Below are 22624 nucleotides of genomic sequence, written 5' to 3'. Positions count from 1 at the left end.
GTATCGTGTTTCGTGCTCTGTCAGACAGATGGCCATTGGTGCGTGCGGCGTGACATGACTGAAAGCAAAAAAACCTGCAACACTCGCCGGAAGGGTTCAGTCCGGAGGACGGAGTGTTATGGGCTGGGGAATGTTTTCGTGGCATTACCTGGGTGATACCGTCATTCTGCAAGGCACAATGTGTTAACACCAGTATCCATCTATTATTGGTGACCATGTCCACCCGTAAACGCTGCTTCTAACGCGCCAATTGGACAGAATTTGGCACGGCATCCCTCAGGACGACATTCAACAACTCTGTCAATCAATGCCAAATAGAATAACTGTCTGCATAAGGTCCAGATGTGGAGCAAAGCTGTAATCGTCCCATTCTACATCTACATCTACATTCATACTCCGCAAGCCAATTGACGGTGTGTGGCGGAAGGTACCTTGAGTACCTCTATCGGTTCTCCCTTCTATTCCATCCTCGTATTGTACGTGGAAAGAAGGATTGTCGGTATGTCTGTGTGTGGGCTCTAATCTCTCTGATTTTATCCTCATGGTCTCTTCGAGAGATATACGTAGGAGGGAGCAATATACTGCTTGACTCCTCGGTGAAATATGTTCACGAAACTTCAACAAAAGCCCATACCGAGCTACTGAGCGTCTCTCCTGCAAAATCTCCCACTGGAGTTTATCTATCATCTCCGTAACGCTTTCGCGATTACTAAATGATCCTGTAACGAAGCGTGCTGCTCTCCGTTGGATCTTCTGTATCTCTTCTATCAACTCTATGTGGTACGGATCCCACACTGGTGAACAGTATTCAAGCAGTGGGCGAACAAGCGTACTGTAACCTACTTCCTTTTTCTTCGGATTGCATATCCTTAGGATTGTTCCAATGAATCTCAGTCTGGCATCTGCTTTACCGACGATCAACTTTATATGATCATTCCATTTTAAGTCACTCCTAATGCGTACTCCCAGATAATTTATCGAATTAACTGCTTCCAGTTGCTGACCTGCTATTTTGTAGCTAAATGATAAGGGATCTTTCTTTCTATGTATTCGCAGCACATTACACTTGTCTACATTGAGATTGAATTGCCATTCCCTGCACTATGAGTCAATTCGCTGCAGATCCTCCTGCATTTCGGTACAATTTTCCATTGTTACAACCTCTCGATATACCACAGCATCATCCGCAAAAAGCCTCAGTGAACTTCTGATGTCATCCACAAGGTCATTTATGTATATTGTGAATAGCAACGGTCCTACGACACTCCCCTGCGGCACACCTGAAATCACTCTTACTTCGGAAGACTTCTCTCCATTGAGAATAACATGCTGCGTTCTGTTATCTAGGAACTCTTCAATCCAATCACACAACTGGCCTGATAGTCCATATGCTCTTACTTTCTTCATTAAACGACTGTGGGGAACTGTATCGAACGCCTTGCGGAAGTCAAGAAACACGACATTTATCTGAGAACCCGTGTCTATGGCCCTCTGAGTCTCGTGGACGAATAGAGCGAGTTGGGTTTCACACGATCGTCTTTTTCGAAACCCATGCTGATTTCTACAGAGTAGATTTCTAGTCTCCAGAAAAGTCATTATACTCGAACATAATACGTGTTCCAAAATTCTACAACTGGTCGACGTTAGAGATATAGGTCTATAGTTCTGCACATCTGTTCGACGTCCCTTCTTGAAAGCGGGGATGACCTGTGCCCTATTCCAATTCTTTGGAACGCTACGCTCTTCTAGAGACCTACGCTACACCGCTGCAAGAAGGGGGCAAGTCCCTTCGCGTACTCTGTTTAAAATCGAACTGGTATCTCATCAGGTCCAGCGGCCTTTCCTCTTTTGAGCGATTTTAATTGTTTCTCTATCCCTCTGTCGTCTATTTCGATATCTACCATTTTGTCATCTGTGCGACAATCTGGAAAAGGAACTACAGCGCAGTCTTCCTCTGTGAAACAGCTTTGGAAAAATACATTTAGTATTTCGGCCTTTAGTTTGTCATCCTCTGTTTCAGTACCATTTTGGTCACAGAGTGTCTGGACATTTTGTTTTGATCCACCTACAGCTTTGACATAAGATCAAAATTTCTTAGGATTTTCTGCCAAGTCAGTACATAGAACTTTACTTTCGAATTCATTGAACGCCTCTCGCATAGCCCTCCTCACACTACATTTCGCTTCGCGTAATTTTTGTTTGTATGCAAGGCTTTGGCTATGTTTATGTTTGCTGTGACGTTCCCTTTGCTTCCGCAGCAGTTTTCTAACTCGGTTGTTGTACCACGGTGGCTCTTTTCCATTTCTTACGATCTTGCTTGGCACATACTTATCTAACGCATATTGTACAAGGGTTTTGAACTTTTTCCACTGATCCTCAACACTATCTGTACTTGAGACAAAACTTTTGTGTTGAGCCATCAGGTACTCTGAAATCTGCTTTTTGTCACTTTTGCTAAACAGAAAAATCTTCCTACCTTTTTTAATATTTCTATTTACGGCTGAAATCATCGATGCAGTAACCGCTTTATGATCGCTGATTCCCTGTTCTGCGTTAACTGTTTGAAATAGTTCGGGTCTGTTTGTCACCAGAAGCTCTAAAATGTTATCGCCACGAGTCGGTTCTCTGTTTAACTGCTCAAGGTAGTTGTCAGATAAAGCACTTTAAAAAATTTCACTGAATTCTTTGTCCCTGCCACCCGTTATGAACGTTTGAGACTCCCAGTCTATATCCGGCAAATTAAAATTTCCACCCAGAACTATAACATGGTGGGGAAATCTACTCGGATAATTACTTCGTGGTGCGCCTTCTTTTTTTAAGGGTATTTTTCGCGAATTGCCGAGTTGAAATGTGGTGGCCTGGTGGCCTGTACACGTGTCCTTCGGCTCCTCTGAGCAATTGTTTTCGGCGACGATCGGGGCATATGGTTTCCAAGCGTGTGGTTGCATGCAGAAGTAAGAGCGCCACTTGGTGGGCAACTGGTAACTTGTTCCACTTATTTCACTATGCAAGGTCTATAAAAAAAGTGTCACATATTCCTGCTGGAGGTAGCATTGGTGAAAACTAAAAGAAAAGATCCTATAATGATATCTCCAGAAATCAGACTTGTTGAGGTATCGGCCGTTGTAGATTCGCATTTCACAGGCTAAATTTTATTTGCGAATGAGGAAATTTTCTCAAGGCATGACATAGTACATAACCACAATCCATAGGTGTGAGCAGATCGAAATTCTCCAGCAATAATGGACGAGAAACATCAGGATCGCTTCAGTATCAGTGTGCGAACAGGAATTGTCAGTGACAGACTCATAGGCCCATACAGTTTACCAAACGAATCAACAGGTGCTGCGTGTAAACAATTTTTGCGCGATGAATTACCAGCGCTGTTGCAGAATGTTGCAGGAAGGCAACGAATATGTTTCATGCACCGCCAGGACCCACCACGTTTTCTATGGATTATACGGGAGTACTTCACAACAAAGTTTCATGAGCGATGCATTGCTCGAGGGCGGTCGATAACATGGGTTCCCCGTCCGTGGGACCTGAATCTGCTGCATTTTTGGTTATGGGGACACAAAAACATTGGTGTATGCCCAACCCGTCGACAGTGTGCAGACATTCCAGGAGCGCGTGATCAATGGATGTCATGGTTCAAATGCTTCAAATGGCTCTGAGCACTATGGGACTCAACATCTTAGGTCGTAAGTCCCCTAGAACTTAGAACTACTTAAACCTAACTAACCTAAGGACATCACACACACCCATGCCCGAGGCAGGATTCGAACCTGCGACCGTAGCAGTCCCGCGGGTCCGGACTGCAGCGCCAGAACCGCACGGCCACCGCGGCCGGCAATGGATGTCATGCAGTCCAAATGGAGTCGTGTGTTATTCACAGAGTGGGCGATTCACTGCGAAGAACGGGTGAAGGATGTCTCAGGATGCGTAGTAACTACATGCAACACTGCGTATAGTGTACTCGTCTTCGTAACAGGAAGATGGAAAGGAGAGAACATGTTGGCCCAGATCTCAGCAAGTGCTGGTTTCGGACATATCGTTAAGGTAACTTTTTTTCAAATTAATAAATACCGTAAGCGACAGTTTTCCTAAAACACCTTGTACATTTATACCCTAAATTCTATTTATTTACTGAAGAACATCTCCAATTTCTTATATTAAATTTCTTATTGTGAAACATGTGACCTTTGTGAAGTAACTATGTCTTCTTAAGGCATTTCTTTCTATTTGTTAGTGTTCAAATAGCAGCCGTCGTCTATTTCGTTTGAAAATTTTTGAAATATCAAAAACGTTTCATTATAGGAATTTTTTATTTTTTAATAGTTAACACTGTAAATTTGACCGACTCTACATCTAGATGATACACGTTTTAACAAAATTAATTGGCGTAGAATGGCCACTACATAGCAGCTTAGCTTTCCTACCCTTTCCAGGTCGAGGAAGCATTACGACTCACTGTTCTCATCATTTGCTTATTTCGGTTTATGTGTGTGAAAAAATAACATATATGTAGAATTAGAAAAATACAGCACAATGTCTTTTTCTTTTCATCTTTTAGTTCCGTTGAGGTTGAAAGTAGGACGACAGCGGCTGTGTCGAATGAAAAAAAAAATGAATTTTCTAGGAATACAAGCTGAATGAAACCAACATTTACAGGCGAAGAGTTCAATAAATGCAGGTTTGTAGCCGGGGGGAACAGGTAAGAGAAACGAAGAAAAAATTAAATGACATTGGATAGGCCAGAAGAATTGGAATAACACAGGAAAATAGTTTGGTGGAAACTAAAAAAAAAAAAAAAATGAAGTAAGACAGAGATGCGACTTACGGTAGGAGCGCCAAAGTGAATTGTAAGTCCAAGAATGGCATGTTGACTCTTAGCACCGGTGTCGCGTGTAGAGACTGCGGACGGTAACTGAAGTGTTAATGTCGACTGTCGGCATGTGATGAGGAGCACTTGATGTGGTCGACTTCTCTCTCGTATATAAGGAAGATTTGAGAGCAATACCAACATCGATATTAGAGGTGCCTATGAGGTGGCGTTCGACTTGGAGGTAACTGGTTCCACTTCTGCTGGTGGACGAAATTTTCACAGCTAGTGTTTGGCCGGAAAGGGGAATGGATGTGGTGAGGTTGCGGTCCAACAGACTTTGCGCATATGTACTAGATTAAATATCACCTCTATATACCTATCAAGGAGGTTAGAATCTATTCTATCGTTGCAAGAACTGTTAACTCTTTCTTCTGTTATCGGAAGAAGCAGGCATGTTTTACAACCAGAGAAACGTTCTAATACATATTCAATATGATTCTGTTGTGACATCGACAAGAAATATTACAAATACTCAACACAACTTCAAATAAATTCAGTAAATAAATGTCACATAATCTTCAGTTGCTGTCATTCAGCATCTGTGTGAAGAAAAATTTTAAAATTAGTAGTAAGCAGTAATAAAAATTCGTTGAGAGTTAATTCCCATCTACCTCAAGCCACAAGACCCGCTATAATAAGTTTCAGCATCACAATTGACATTCGCCATCTCTCTCACTTTCCAGTACATATTTTGTCTCTGTTGCAGACGACCCACTGCGTTCTAGGTATAGGCATGAGGCTGAAACGGATAGACACCCACAGAATATGCATAATGTAATATAACTCCGTTACAACAGGCCTCGGAAGGCCCAACGGTACCGACGAACCAACCGCCGTGTCATCCTCAACTGATAAGTGTCACTGGACACCGATATGGAGGGCTACGTGGTCAGCACAACGCTCTCTTGGGCGTTGTCAGTTTTTGTGAGCACAGCCGCCACTTCTCAGTCAAGTAGCTCCTCAGTTGACCTCACAATGGCTGAGTGTGCCCCGTTTGCCAACAGCGCTCGGCAGACCTGAACGGTAACTCATCCAAGTGCTGCTAAAGCCCGACAGCCTTTAACTTTGGCGATCTCACGGGAACCTGTATTACCGCTGCGGCAAGGCCATTGGCATTTGCAATAAACTTGAATAAATCATTATTAAGTTTTTAAGTTGTTTCCAATAACGTGGCTATTTCAGACGACAAATTCCGATGGAAATCCCCGTTATCTTTCTCGCCCTCACTATCCTAAAAATCCATTCTTTCTTGCCTGTACTTAAAAATTGCTCACAATCCATATTTTGCATGTGAGACCCCGCCAGGTTCGACCGTGGTTTGAATACCGCCGAACTTCGTCCGAAGTTTGTACGTTCGGACGTTGATGGTTCAAATGGCTGTGAGCCCTATGAGACTTAACATCTGAGGTCATCAGTCCCCTAGAAACTTAGAACTACTTAAACCTAACTAACCTAAGGACATCATACACATCCATGCCCGAGGCAGGATTCGATCCTGAGACCGTAGCAAGAGCGCGGCTCCGGACTGAAGCACTTAGAACCGCTAGGCCACAGCGGCCGGCGCCTTCAAGATCACCTGATCTTCCTTTGGATTTTTGTGTCTGGGGTCACCTCAAAAGCAAAGTATATAGCACACCCGTTAACACGGTTGAAGAACTGGAGAAGAGAGTTGTACATCCTTGTCAAGAATTCCGGAATGATCCAGAGGTTTTCGAAAAGATTTAAATTCATTGCAGAGACGAGCACAGTATTTCATCCAGATGCAACGAATACACTTCGAACACCTCCTTTAACAGGTACTCCATATGTGAAATGTGGACTAATTGTGATGTACAACCCAATAGTAAAGTCTAAATTTCAAATTGATATGTGCTAATTAGGACGATGTTAACAATGACGTCAGTGGTGGCTTAAAACCACATAGCCGTGATTGCCTCGCAAACAGCTCGTTTGCGAACCCGAGTTTACTGGAACATGCGTGCAGCTACGTATTATCGTGTTCTTTCAGCCATGTGAATTTGCATCAACCTTCTTTGTTGTTGTTGTTGTTGTGGTCTTCAATCCTGAGACTGGTTTGATGCAGCTCTCCATGCTACTCTATCCTGTGCAAGCTTCTTCATCTCCCAGTACCTACTGCAACCTACATCCTTCTGAATCTGCTTAGTGTATTCATCTCTTGGTCTCCCTCTACGATTTTTACCCTCCGCGCTGCCCTCCAATACTAAATTGGTGATCCCTTGATGCCTCAGAACATGTCCTACCAACCGATCCCTTCTTCTGGTCAAGTTGTGCCACAAACTTCTCTTCTCCCCAATCCTATTCAATATTTCTTCATTAGTTATGTGATCTACCCATCTAATCTTCAGCATTCTTCTGTAGCACCACATTTCGAAAGCTTCTATTCTCTTCTTGTCCAAACTATTTATCGTCCATGTTTCACTTCCATACATGGCTACACACCATACAAATACTTTCAGAAATGACTTCCTGGCACTTAAATCTATATTCGACGTTAGCAAATTTCTCTTCTTCAGAAACGCTTTCCTTGCCATTGCCAGTCTACATTTTATATCCTCTCTACTTCGACCATCATCAGTTATTTTGCTCCCCAAATAGCGAAACTCCTTTACTACTTTAAGTTCAAATGGTTCAAATGGCTCTGAGCACTATGGGACTTAACTACTGTGGTCATCAGTCCCTAGAACTTAGAACTACTTAAACCTAACTAACCTAAGGTCATCACACACATCCACACCGAGGCAGGATTCGAACCTGTGACCGTAGCAGTCGCGCGGTTCCGGACTGCGCGCCTAGAACCGCTAGACCACCGCGGCCGGCCTACTTTAAGTGTCTCATTTCCTAATCTAATTCCTTCAGCATCACCCGACTTAATTCGACTACATTCCATTATCCTCGTTTTGCTTTTGTTGATGTTCATCTTATATCCTCCTTTCGAGACACTGTCCATTCCATTCAACTGCTCTTCAAAGTCCTTTGCTGTCTCTGACAGAATTACAATGTCATCGGCGAACCTCAAAGTTATTATTTCATATCCATGGATTTTAATACCTACTCCGAATTTTTCTTTTGTTTCCTTTACTGGTTGCTCAATATACAGATTGAACAACATCGGGGAGAGGCTACAACCTTGTCTTACTCCCTTTCCAACCACTGCTTCCCTTTCATGTCCCTCGACTCTTATAACTGCCATCTGGTTTCTGTACAAATTGTGAATAGCCTTTCGCTCCCTGTATTTTACCCCCGCCACCTTTAGAATTTGAAAAAGAGTAATCCAGTCAACATTGTCAAAAGCTTTCTCTAAGTCTACAAATGCTAGAAACGTGGGTTTGCCTTTCCTTAATCTTTCTTCTAAGATACCTGTAAGTCGTAAGGTCAGTATTGCCTCACGTGTTCCAGTGTTTCTACGGAATCCAAACTGATCTTCCCCGAGGTTGGCTACTACTAGTTTTTCCATTCGTCTGTAAAGAATTCGTGTTAGTATTTTGCAGCTGTGACTTATTAAACTGATAGTTCGGTAATTTTCACATCTGTCAACACCTGCTTTCTTTGGGATTGGAATTATTATATTCTTCTTGAAGTCTGAGGGTATTTCGCCTGTTTCATACATCTTGCTCACCAGATAGTAGAGTTTTGTCAGGACTGGCTCTCCCAGGGCCGTCAGTAGTTCCAATGGAATGTTGTCTACTCCGGGGGCCTTGTTTCGACTCAGGTCTTTCAGTGCTCTGTCAAACTCTTCACGCAGTATCGTATCTCTCATTTCATCTTCATCTACATCCTCTTCCATTTCCATAATATTGTCCTCAAGTACATCGCCCTTGTATAGACCCTCTATATACTCCTTCCACCTTTCTGCTTTCCCTTCTTTGCTTAGAACTTGGTTTCCATCTGAGCTCTTGATATTCATAAAAGTCGTTCTCTTATCTCCAAAGGTCTCTTTAATTTTCCTGTAGGCAGTATCTATCTTACCCCTAGTGAGATAAGCCTCTACATCCTTACATTTGTCCTCTAGCCATCCCTGCTTAGCCATTTTGCACTTCCTGTCGATCTCATTTTTGAGACGTTTGTATTCCATTTTGCCTGCTTCATTTACTGCATTTTTGTATTTTCTCCTTTCATCAATTATATTCAATATTTCTTGTCTTACCCAAGGATTTCTACTAGCCCTCGTCTTTTTACCTACTTGATCCTCTGCTGCCTTCACTACTTCATCCCTCAAAGCTACCCATTCTCCTTCTACTGTATTTCTTTCCCCTATTCCTGTCAATTGTTCCCTTATGCTCTCCCTGAAACTCTGTACAACCTCTGGTTCTTTCAGTTTATCCAGGTCCCATCTCCTTAAATTCCCAACTTTTTGCAGTTTCTTCAGTTTTAATCTACAGGTCATAACCAACAGATTGTGGTCAGAGTCCACATCTGCCCCTGGAAATGTCTTACAATATAAAACCTGGTTCCTAAATCTCTGTCTTACCATTATATAATCTATCTGATACCTTTTAGTATCTCCAGGGTTCTTCCATGTATACAACCTTCTTTCATGATTCTTAAACCAAGTGTTAGCTATGATTATGTTGTGCTCTGTGCAAAATTCTACCAGGCGGCTTCCTCTTTCATTTCTTAGCCCCAATCCATATTCACCTACTACGTTTCCTTCTCTCTCTTTTCCTACACTCGAATTCCAGTCACCCATGACTATTAAATTTTCGTCTCCCTTCACTATCTGAATAATTTCTTTTATTTCATCATACATTTCTTCAATTCCTTCGTCATCTGCAGAGCTAGTTGGCATATAAACTTGTACTACTGTAGTAGGTGTGGGCTTCGTATCTATCTTGGCCACAATAATGCGTTCACTATGCTGTTTGTAGTAGCTTACCCGCATTCCAATTTTCCTATTCATTATTAAACCTACTCCTGCTTTACCCCTATTTGGTTTTGTGTTTATAACCCTGTAGTCACCTGACCAGAAGTCTTGTTCCTCCTGCCACCGAACTTCACTAATTCCCACTATATCTAACTTTAAGCTATCCATTTCCCTTTTTAAATTTTGTAACCTACCTGCCCGATTAAAGGATCTGACATTCCACGCTCCGATCCGTAGAACGCCAGTTTTCTTTCTCCTGATAACGACATCCTCTTGAGTAGTCCCCGCCCGGAGATCCGAATGGGGGCTATTTTACCTCCGGAATATTTTACCCAAGAGAACGCCATCATCATTTAATCATACAGTAAAGCTGCATGCCCACGGGAAAAATTACGGCTGTAGTTTCCCCTTGCTATCAGCCGTTCGCAGTACCGGCACAGCAAGGCCGTTTTGGTTATTGTTACAAGGCCAGATCAGTCAATCATCCAGACTGTTGCCCTTGCAACTACTGAAAAGGCTGCTGCCCCTCTTCAGGAACCACACGTTTGTCTGGCCTCTCAACAGATACCCCTCCGTTGTGGTTGCACCTACGGTACGGCTATCTGTATCGCTGAGGCACGCAGGCCTCTCCACCAACCGACTGCGAGAAAGGAAGTGCTGTGCTGTGGAAATGTGCGGTTTATTCTTTCTTCTCGCAGTCAGTTTTAACTTAATTATCAGGTCATTTAAAACGTTAACCAATTTTTTCTTCCACATATATTCTTTCTCCCTACATATAATTTTACACAGAATCTGTTTATGTAGTGTGAAGTTCTATTTCCTTAGTCGTATTCAGTTTGAAGAGCAATGTCGTACTTAATGGCTTACTGACTTACGAACGGAATATTTCTGTCAACAAGAGCACCCATACGACAATTTATATAGGGCCAAGATCTGGGAACATGGAATATTTTTTATATTTTGGAAGATGAACAGTGACTTGAAAGTAGTCTTTAAAAGTGGCAGGCTCGACCCTGTTGAAAACTTGCGTATTACCGACGTTTCAACTAATTTCTTCAAAGAAAAACACCTGACTATACTATTTTTTTCTTTTCCCTGGGAGTTAGGGGGAAGGGGAGGCGCGGCTCATCCAAAACTTGGCAATCCTACCCGTTTACAGATCAAAACTATGAGAAACACTGACACTGAACTTACTTGGTTCACAGATCCTGCAGCCTGAGGTGTCTCTCCTGTTCACCTTATATTAATGGTCCTAACAGATTTACCCACTCACTTTAACTGACATTTCCCAATCGAGCTTTCATTTATAATAGCAATAAACAAGGCTCAAGGCCAGAGAGGGATGGGAAGAGGAGATGGACAAGAGGGAGGGGGACAAAATGGACTGAGAGGGGGCAGGTAGGAGATGGACAGAGAGAGGAGTGAGAAGGAGATGGAGAGAGATCGGGGGGAGAAGGAGTTCAGGAAATACATACAATTTCGATACGTATTTAGCAATTGCGATTCTCTTACATTTATAGCAAAATTTTTTATTGCCTCACTTTGGGTCGTAGCAGTTCTCGTCAAGATCTTCACAATGGCAGCCGAATCAATGTCCTATCTAAAAGCGTTTCCACGCTATATCAGTTTATAACTTTACGCAAAGCTCATTAATAAGAATCACCCGCATGTGCCTACACTGCGCTATATCTATTCCGTTGTGGACTCAACCAATGTTTACGCGTTATTAGTCTCGCACTTATTATCGATTGAAACATGACGGCATTTTGCCACGCAACAAAGTTCGACCGACGAATGACACACGTTTTCACTCAAAACGTAATGCTGTTTTCTGAATCGTCCTCATCGAAACGAATATGAGTAGGAGAATCTTTAGTCATCAATGAATTGTAAATGTAAATAGAACATTTTTAGCAGCAAATGTTTAATTTATATATAAGCGTTTATAACAGAAATACTAGAATTGGGCAAGTATGAGGAAAACTGGACATAGCATCTGTAACGTACTTCATGCATCAAATAATAATAAGAACCAGAAGACTGTGAAGATCGATTTATAAGGAAAAAATCAGCAATTAAACCGAAGGTTGATTTGAGAAGTGTAGTGCTGTACTACGCATGATTCCTCTGGAGGTACCCTTAGAGGCCTCCGACATGAGAACCATCTAATCCAACCGGATATCTGCAAGTAATCCGAAGCACTGTGCAAATGTCTTTTTTTGATATGTTACGAGCGGATATCTGGAATCCATTTGCTGTAGTAGCATGAGAGGAACGGCGTTCCTACGTTATTCATTTACAAACGATAAGAAAAGGTGTTTTGATGTTACATTGCATACAGAGGAATTGACACATTATGTCTTACGATTCAAAAAATTAAATATCTTTATTCTTCTGTAAGTATGAATTTTTTTCCATGTTCTGAGCTGTACAGTACCGATGAGACGCCGGAGGATCTTTTGTAAATACGAACATCTCCTGTGCTCCAAAACGGCAACGTTACATTCTTCAGACTAATTCTCTGCATGACAGTGGCGACACGTTACGAAAATAAATCAAAATGGATATGGGAATGCGCAGTATTATTCCATCCATGTTGCTGACAGAGAAGGAAACGAAATTCGTTGAAACGCATATCGTGGAGAGCTGGGCGTTGAACGCTTGCTACTCCGTGACATTTATTATGGGCTAAGACTATCATATGGTACAGCACGAGCTAACAAAGCATTGTGAGATCACGTGCCAGGGGCGTATAAATAACGCTACAGATGAGAACACGTGTGTGTCACAAAAGAGGAGGGGAAAGAATATTCTCGCAGAAAAGAAAATGGTGTTCCCTAAAAGCTGAAATGTACGTAAGTTTCTGCAACGACAAAAATGTCGTGAAGGAGACGATATTTGTGGTTCAAAAGACATGGAAGACATGCCTTCTTTTTGTACTAACAATTTGCCCTTTCCGCATTGGTTCCTTTCTTTTGACTAGGTTTTAGATTATTTCCATAACGAGAGTGGTTTCAATGTCTAAATCTCTTTGTGGCAACAAAATATTATCTCATATTCAGTGTGTACAGCTAAGGGGGCGGAGGTACGTAAGGCTTTGAAACCTTGCATATCCCTGATCATATGCAATGTAAACTAGGTCTTTTGTTTCCAACTTGAACTATTGTAGTTTCGTAAGATGTAATAAGTGTGGAATCGGCAACAGAAAAGCACTGAGAGGCAGCAGGACGGCTACTCCGTGTTCGCTTCCTCGCAAGAGATCAAGTGTTTAGGGCATCACGGTCTCTGGCCAAAGAAACACAGCGATACTCCTGTATCAACGGTTAACGTTGCATCAGAAGTTATATCAATTCTTCAGTGTTACGTTGAAATCGAATGAAATTCTAACTTCGGTAAGTGTGTTGATGTTTATTCCCAGACACAAAGCTTCTATTGACATGTAGATTGTGTTCGTCAAAAGAGTAAGTCAACTGGCGATTAGCCAAACTTTCGCCTACATGAGGAAGCACGTCCTTAACAAGATCGTCCTCCGTATATCCAACGCGTCGACATTCCGTAAACTCCAGCTGAGATATTGCCCCTTCCCTTCCCTATTTCTCCTCCTTAAAGATGGGTGCTGCAATGTCGACTGACACTGGACGTCGACGAAACGCCATGCTACAGAACGACAAGATTCCGTCAGATGGCAAGTGATTCACACAGGACAAGGTCAACATCACACCACGTCACTCTGTCCAGCGCGAGGTAGCCGCACGGTTTAGGGTGTCTTGTCACGTTCCGCGTGGCTCCCCCCGTCGGAGGTTCGAGTCCTCCCTCGAGCATGGGTGTGTGTGTGTGTGTCGTCCTTTGCGTAAGTTAAAGTTAGATTAAGTTGTGTGTAAGCTTAGGGCCCGATGACCACAGCAGTTAGGTCCTGTAAGACCATACCATAAATTTCCAAAAAAATGTCCAGAACTTAGCTTAACTTTACTTAACACCTCCAGAATAGGCCATGAAGGCCCAACGGTACCGACCGGCCGCCGTGACATCCTCAGCCCACCGGCGTCACTGGATTCGGATATGGAGGGGTATGTGGTCAGCACACCTCTCTAGGCCGTATGTCAGTTTCCGAGACCGGAGCCACTGCTTTTCAGTCAAGTAGCTCCTCAGTTTGCCTCACAGGGGCCAAGTGCATCCCGCTTGCCAACAGCGCTCGGCTGACCGGATGGTCACCCATCCAAGTGCTAGCCCAGCCCGACAGCACTTAACTTCGGTGATCTGACGGGAAGCGGTGTTATCACTGCGGCAAGGCCGTTGGCTCCAGCACTTAGCGATGAAAGTAAAATTACGAGTCACCTTCCACCTCACATAGCACCGAAATTTAGCTTCAGTATTAAGGAATTATCAATAGTAGTAGCTGCATTTATTAACGGCGAAATCGAAATTCATAGTGTTATGGTATAGAATCTAGACAAAACTCTCACGAAAAACTCTGCGCACTGAAAAGAACTGAAAGACTAAGGAAAGTGTCGTTCAAACATTCTAATGCAACACATTATTTGTTTGCTGCAGAAGAGGTATACAAGTACACTAATTAGCAAATTCAATAAGGATATTTACAGTGTAGCATGTAACACCTCCCTTTAGTCTGATGAGGTCGGCGACCCGTCGTGAGGTGGGCCGTCCTGATCCATGTCCCTCAACCACCACTCACGGAGACTGCTCGGAGCTAGGTCAAAGACGTGCACATCTAGCCCTTTGGATGGACACAGTCGGGAGTGCAGATGGCCTGTATCATCAGAGTGCTGTACGAGAACAGGCGCACGTATCAGAAAGTAGATTCTATTTGACTACATATCTATCAGGGGCACCATTTAAACTCATGTAAACATCTCCTAGTTTCTACAGCACCTACCTTAACGGTACCAAGTGGCCAAGCGCATTTGCGTTGCCTAGGGTGGTTTCTGAAGTACCTTACCAGTGACGTGTAGAACGAATAATCAGTGCGGGAGACCTTTTCTCACACTTTCAGTTTCTAATGGTAGTGTTAAGGTATCCCAATTAATCTCTGAATCCAGTGACAAGTACGCGTTCCAGCTAGCAGATTTTGTACCCCTAAGCGCGGAGTCGGTTCTGGATTGTATGGAGGTTCATTGACCGTTTTCCCACAATGAATTGGTGAGTGATTTACATTGCCTCACTAAAAAAGTGAAGCACCAAGAAGACGCAATCACATGTAATTGTAGCTTCGTACATATACGCACCATCGGCGGATATGTAAGTGATCACAGTTACAGCTATCTGCGACAGGTAGCACTGCCACGGATGGGCATTAGTGCTATTCGTGTTTAGTATTGATTGCAGGCCTGATAGGGTATGTAAGGAGCGTGAACAGTGGCTGATGTTGACCGATCGCTATGAAGGTCACGAAGATGCCGCTTACACGTGTGAAACAGCCTTATCAACAACTGACAGAGTTTGAAAGGACCTTTATTGTGGATCTCCATTTGGCCAGCTGGTCATATCGTACAATATCCAGGTTTGTGGGGCATTCGGATGTGATGGCGACCTATGTTGGACTGGATGGGAACGTGAGGGCAGACATACTCGGCGACAAGGTTCCGATCGACCACATGCATCAGGCGTATCATCACCCCTTCACGTCTGCACCAGTAATCCCAGAAGAACTTATTGACTCCTTGCAACATTGTCATCCTACGCCATTGGTTGGTGATTAGCAGCAGCTACTCTAGTGAATTACTGTCCCATGTATTGACTACTTTGAACATCACAAGACAAATGACTATGACTGCTGATGAATGGCTTCACACTGCGTTCAGCGATGAATCGTAGTTCTCCACTAACCTGGACCACCGGCGAGTATGGCGACGACCTGGGAAGAGGTTCCATTCTTCCACTCTCTTGAGGAGGCACAGCGGTGTTGCTCCTGGCGTCTTAGTGTAGGAATCTGTCGCGTATGACTTCAGATGACAGTTGGTGGTGACTGAGGGACTCTGATAGCACAACGGCCCCTCGCAGGCATGTTGTGTCCTCAACAGTTACCTCTCATACGACAGTATCGTGTTGTCATTTTCCAACAGAGCAATGTTCGTCGATAATGGCACATGTCACTATGAAATGTCTGCGTGATGTTGAGGTACTTCCGTAGGGTGCCTAATATGTCTTCGATATAATACATGTGAGACTAGCTTGGACGTCAGCTCCGTCCTAGTGCTTATATCCAGGCGTCTCAAGGATCAGTTACAATGGTTGTGGGTTATCTTACCTCAGAAGAGCATACAATGGCTTTATGGCACCCTTCCTTACCGAATCAGTGTAAAAATCCAGGCCAGAGGGATCCATTGTCATACTGGTAAGTGGGCCCAGACTGCCGAGTTCTTTGTTCATTTTACTAAATGTTTTGATAACTGAAATAGGGTCGTATACGTTTTCAACCGGCGAAGATTCATGTAAGGGGAGGTAGGACGTCAAAAATTTAAAAGAATTATGTTATTCAAATATATGCCTATTTGTAGCGCACATCATCCTGAATAGTTTGATGTATGAAACATATATATTTGAGAGATTATAAGGCACGTTATTTGATCTTAAGTGTACCACACCCCTTTGGACAGCATACTTTTGTCATACGTAAGTGTATTTCGCTCTGTAGAATTCGGATGTTTATATTTGCGCCAGAAATTGTCATACGTGAAACAAAGGACTATTGATATCGATATTTGCTCTGCTGCTATCGACATGCATTGTTTTGATCGCTGATGGGAAAGAAATAAAAAGGGGGAGGGTGACTGACGGATGCAGACATTGACAAGCTACACACATATTATGGCTTGGCAATGTCAGCCCCGACAGCTGAGTGGTCAGCGTGATGGGTTGCCGTCCTACGGGCCAGGCTTCGATTCCCGGCTGGGTCGGGGATTTTCTCCGCCATCCGGCGCGCAAGTCGCCCAGTGTGGCGTCGAATGTAATAAGACCTGCACCAAGGCGGCCGGACCAGCCTCACAAGGGGCCTCTCTGCCAATGACGCCAAACGCTCATTTCCATTTTACGGCTTGGCAATAAGAAGGAACACAGGGGACTTGAAAAATACACTCCTGGAAATGGAAAAAAGAACACATTGACACCGGTGTGTCAGACCCACCATACTTGCTCCGGACACTGCGAGAGGGCTGCACAAGCAATGATCACACGCACGGCACAGCGGACACACCAGGAACCGCGGTGTTGGCCGTCGAATGGCGCTAGCTGCGCAGCATTTGTGCACCGCCGCCGTCAGTGTCAGCCACTTTGCCGTGGCATACGGAGCTCCATCGCAGTCTTTAACACTGGTAGCATGCCGCGACAGCGTGGACGTGAACCGTATGTGCAGTTGACGGACTTTGAGCGAGGGCGTATAGTGGGCATGCGGGAGGCCGGGTGGACGTACCGCCGAATTGCTCAACACGTGGGGCGTGAGGTCTCCACAGTACATCGATGTTGTCGCCAGTGGTCGGCGGAAGGTGCACGTGCCCGTCGACCTGGGACCGGACCGCAGCGACGCACGGATGCACGCCAAGACCGTAGGATCCTACGCAGTGCCGTAGGGGACCGCACCGCCACTTCCCAGCAAATTAGGGACACTGTTGCTCCTGGGGTATCGGTGAGGACCATTAGCAACCGTCTCCATGAAGCTGGGCTACGGTCCCGCACACCGTTAGGCCGTCTTCCGCTCACGCCCCAACATCGTGCAGCCCGCCTCCAGTGGTGTCGCGACAGGCGTGAATGGAGGGACGAATGGAGACGTGTCGTCTTCAGCGATGAGAGTCGCTTCTGCCTTGGTGCCAATGATGGTCGTATGGGTGTTTGGCGCCGTGCAGGTGAGCGCCCCATCAGGACTGCATACGACCGAGGCACACAGGGCCAACACCCGGCATCATGGTGTGGGGAGCGATGTCCTACACTGGGCGTACACCACTGGTGATCGTCGAGGGGACACTGAATAGTGCACGGTACATCCAAACCGTCATCGAACCCATCGTTCTACCATTCCTAGACCGGCAAGGGAACTTGCTGTTCCAACAGGACAATGCACGTCCGCATGTATCCCGTGCCACCCAACGTGCTCTAGAAGGTGTAAGTCAACTACCCTGGCCAGCAAGATCTCCGGATCTGTCCCCCATTGAGCATGTTTGGGACTGGATGAAGCGTCGTCTCACGCGGTCTGCACGTCCAGCACGAACGCTGGTCCAACCGAGGCGCCAGGTGGAAATGGCATGGCAAGCCGTTCCACAGGACTACATCCAGCATCTCTACGATCATCTCCATGGGAGAATAGCAGCCTGCATTGCTGCGAAAGGTGGATATACACTGTACTAGTGCCGACATTGTGCATGCTCTGTTGCCTGTGTCTATGTGCCTGTGGTTTTGTCAGTGTGATCATGTGATGTATCTGACTCCAGGAATGCGTCAATAAAGTTTCCCCTTCCTGGGACAATGAATTCACGGTGTTCTTATTTCAATTTCCAGGAGTGTATGATGCAAGCAGTTTGAGCTTTATACTTCCACAAAATGTCCACAGACAATAACCCTATCCACAACCTGTGTCCAAAAGGAAGTGAATCATGGTGTGGCTACCAAAGGTCAGTTGCTGGTGCTGAAGAAATCTCTAGCAACTGCTGTAATGGAAGCCATCGAACCTATATTCAGGGACCTTGCAAATGAAAACTTATTGAAGAAGTGTCTTCATGGCGGTACCCAAAACCCAAATGAAAGTTTGAACCAATGTGTATGGAAAAGATTGCCGAAAACCATTTTTGAGGGAAGAAATGCACATGCTATTGGTATTTATGATGCAGTTTCATGTTTTAATGACGGTGTGCGAAGCAGGAAATATGTTTTAGAGAAAAGAGGAATTAAGCCCGGAGTGAAATGCATCAAAGCTTTGTATGCAATAGACAGAGAGCGTCTAGTGAAAGCAGACAAATCATTTCTGGAGGCGATAAAATCAAGAAGAGTGCATCATAGGAATGTGAAAAGGAAAAAAACTGCTTTATAAGACGAAAAAGAACCTGCTTATGGTCCTGGCCGGTTCTAAAAGAACGCCAAATACAAGCAGAAACTTTAGCGGGCATTTTCCGAAAAACACAAATTTCTGTACTTAAGTTCATGTAACGTCCAAAATAAATATCCTATTGCTTTCAAACTTGGTGTGCTTATTAAACACAAACTCCTTAATGCAAAACTCTAGAATTTTCTAAATCTGTTAAAAACTTTTTAGATAATGAACTATAAAAATTGAGTTTCTTTCTACGCACAAGGTTTAAACTGTAACAGCTCACTCATTTTTTCTTAAATTAAATAAATTCTAAATTTTCATACAACTGTAAGTATGGTTTGTACGTTGTGCAAAATTCATCGAAGAATCTCTCTTACTTATAAAGAAAAGTGTTCCCATAGCAACAAATGCAGTCAATACTAAGTGAAAAAAAGATGAAATTTCACATGTAAAAATAAAAATATTTTGTTTTGTTTTTGAACTTCCACTGCTATTAGTTGAATCCTGAATTCTTCCTGGTCATGCTGACGTAGTTTTATGGATTTATTTGTCAAAGAACAGACATTGGAAATTAAAATGTCCTGTGGCGCCCCTCCTGCCCCAAGTTGGCTCATTTGAAGTCCTAATCCCCTTAATTCCCTCCTCTCCTTCTTGCTGCTTCACTTCCTTTATCAGGCTGCGTACTTCTCCGTGACCCTCCTATATTCATTCACAACCGACAAGAAACGGTGTCACGTGGCAAGACAGGTCCCTCCATTACCATGGAGATCGAGAGTTCCATACCTACGTCATCCACTTCGCTATCAAATGCGATGATGTCGAATGTCTTTTTCACTTCCTCCCCCCCCCCCCCCCCACTGTCATTTCGACGGATAATATAAGGTCAGACAACATCCTAGTCGCGTGACTAGATGTATTCTGCGCCCGTGGGGCAGGACCGCACTCTGTTTCGAAGACTGCAACTACAATTCCTTTACTCTTAGTATCTAGGGCATAACAACAGTTAAAAGGCCAAACACATTGTTTACTGCTTTGTCCCACGGGTGTCGCTCGCCTTATAAATGCGAAATGACGACAAAAAATTGTTTCTTTTTGTCTTTGATTAACGTTTGCTGTTATATCGTTGAAATAATTTTCAGTAAAAGAAGTTCTGGTATCAGCTTATATTCTTATTTATGCACATACTTGCTGTTGTTCATATGCTGCAAAATCCTAATATTTTTCTTGCTTCCCGTTTTGTTGGAGAACTCTAGTAGGTAGAACATTAGCTCTTCGTGCAATCATCGCAATTTGTCTCGAAGGAAAAAAAAAAGCACAAGTAGTGAAACAAGGACTGGAAAGCATCAAAAGCGCAAAATCCGTCAACAAGAAAAAATGGCGAAAAACATGCTGACATCAGATCTTTGCAGACGGGAGGACTGCTTTAGATCAGACGACCAAGTGAGGCTGTCGTCCCGTCAATGTCATAACATTCTCTCGAAGAATGTTTACGTTTCGTGACGTCGAAAGTCCTTCACTGCTCCTTGCTCTCGTTGTTGATGCGAAGGCCGCCATTTGAAACGCAGTGTGCCCTTTTTAAGCGTGAAACTTTGTGACATGGCATGCAATTAGAGTTGACCTTTAGACGACACCCGACTGGCAGCCCCGCATCTGTTGTTATAGCTGGCTTTTAAACCGGTGAATAGGCACTAGCGGCTAGAAAGACCACACACCTTGAGCCACTTAAGTTCTACGCCTGCGCGAACAGGCATCGAGAGCAAAATTTTCGGTGCCGAGTGCTAGGCACTTATTTACCGGTAAATTTGAAGTTGGCCTAAGTCAGGGTGAAGTATGTACGGGCACATACCAGTACGTACGAAATTACGTACAGAACAGAAAACTGGTCTTGAAAATAACGTTGCTGAAAATGATGCAACGGACTCATTAGTTATAGACATTGATGCAATGTGTGATGAGGAGACTATGACAGTAACGAAATATTTATCACACTGTTATATGGTATTTTCTCTGTACAACACACAAACTAGGCAATCTGATAACAGTTCAAATGTGTCTGAAATCTTATGGGACTTAACTGCTAAGATCATCAGTCCCTAACCTTACGCACTACTTAGCCTTAATTATCCTAGGGACAAACACACACACCCATGCCCGAGGGAGGACTCGAACCTCCGCCAGGAATCTGATAACGTGTCCGCACTTAAATTTGATCTAAAAATCTACGTACATACATACTCTCAACGCATCAGTCGGAGTTATGCGGAGAATTTGTACCACTGTTAGTCATTCCATTTCCTGTTCCACTCGCAAGAGGAGAGACGAAAAAATGACTGCCAGATTCCGTACGAGCCCTGGTGGTTCTTGTCTTGTCTTTGCCGTCATTAAGCGAGATACAGTAAGATAGTTCTGCATTCTGTCGCAAATGGTGGTTCTCTAAACTTTCTCAAGAGTGTTTCGCGTAAAGAACCTCATCTCTCCAAGGATTCCCATTTGAGTTCATGGAGCACTTCCGCAGCACTCGCTTGTTGATCGCACCTTCCGACTACAAATCCAGTAGCACCCTTTTAATTGGTTCGATGTTTTCCTTGAATCAGATGTGTTAAAGATCCCATACACTCGATCAGTACTCTAGACTGAATGGCACAGGTGTTGTGTATGTCGTCTCCTTTATAGCTGAGCCAGTACTTCGCAGCATTCTCTCAATAAACCGAATTCGATCTTTAGCATTCCCTAGAATCGACATTACCTGCCCGAACCATTTCACACCATTTTGCAACTTTTCGCTTCGACATTTAATCGACGTGACTGTATCAAGCAGCCTATCGCTAATACTATATTCGAATATTACAGGCTACTTATCACACTCACCTACAGTACAATGGCATTACACTCATGAAAATGTCATCAATACCACTTTAGTTCCTGATCTATTAGTCTGTTTTCTTGTTTCTCCTAGTAGTTACCAACATGCATCTCTTCATATGTCGATGATCAACCCTAAGTCCTTGAAGGATTTAGCATGAAAAGTGCATGTATCACAGCTGTAATTTGTAACTGCTTGCACACACTGATTTAAAGCGACGCTTCAGACATATCGAAACCCTAGTTTCGAGAACTTTAACTGAAACGCGTCTAGCTTTTTCTTCTTTCTTCTGCATGAATTATACATTTTCTTATTACGCTCTCTTGGTTAAAACGATTGATCAGTTCACCTTTTCCTCTGTTTCCTATGTCTCTTCTGTCCACAGGGTAGTAATGCATCATTAATTTTGGTACTCTGTGCTCTAGCTTTTTAATCCCCTATTTTCTTCCAGTACTTCTACCTGTTTCGTTCTACTGCCCTACGTCAAAAATTCGTCTACTGATTCTATGATTCAGTATCATAATTCGTACTCAAACCTACTTTCAAACTTGTTCTTTCAAGATCTTTTTTCAATTGCAGAGTTTTATGTGCACTGGAAGCAAAACTAGGATGGTTCTGATATATTGCATTAAAGCCTCTTCTCTCCTTGTTTCCCGGTTTAAAAATTTAAGAACTTCCATTAGGGATGGTCGAAATGTGGCCGAAATATCGCTCACCGTCTGCAAGGTCCTGTCTGTTTCGCTATATCCACTTATAAAGCCAATTTGTTCCTTCGTGTGAACAAAAATTTTTCCCTACCCGGTTCATGAGAATTTTAGTACATGTATAGGGTGTCCATCAAGTTCTCCGATCATATCAAAAAATCATAATTTGGAAACTATTAAAGGTAGAGAATTGTGGTTTGTTGTAAAGCGTTTAGCACCTCTTTAAGCTTTTTTTCTTTTTTCTTTGTTGCAGATT

At 43.6% G+C, this 22624-nt stretch overlaps 1 protein-coding gene and 1 pseudogene across 2 annotated transcripts in view; both read right to left on the bottom strand.

The window, feature by feature from the left end:
- Window positions 1–22624, bottom strand: part of LOC124612880 — a 265723-nt gene that overhangs the window by 180433 nt on the left and 62666 nt on the right. The window lies entirely within an intron of this gene.
- Window positions 13948–14065, bottom strand: LOC124614425 (annotated as a pseudogene).

The sequence above is a fragment of the Schistocerca americana genome, chromosome 4 (genome assembly GCF_021461395.2).
Source record: "Schistocerca americana isolate TAMUIC-IGC-003095 chromosome 4, iqSchAmer2.1, whole genome shotgun sequence".
NCBI lineage: Eukaryota > Metazoa > Arthropoda > Insecta > Orthoptera > Acrididae > Schistocerca > Schistocerca americana.
Note: the sequence above shows the minus strand (reverse complement) of the source record. Positions and strands in the feature narration are given on the sequence as shown.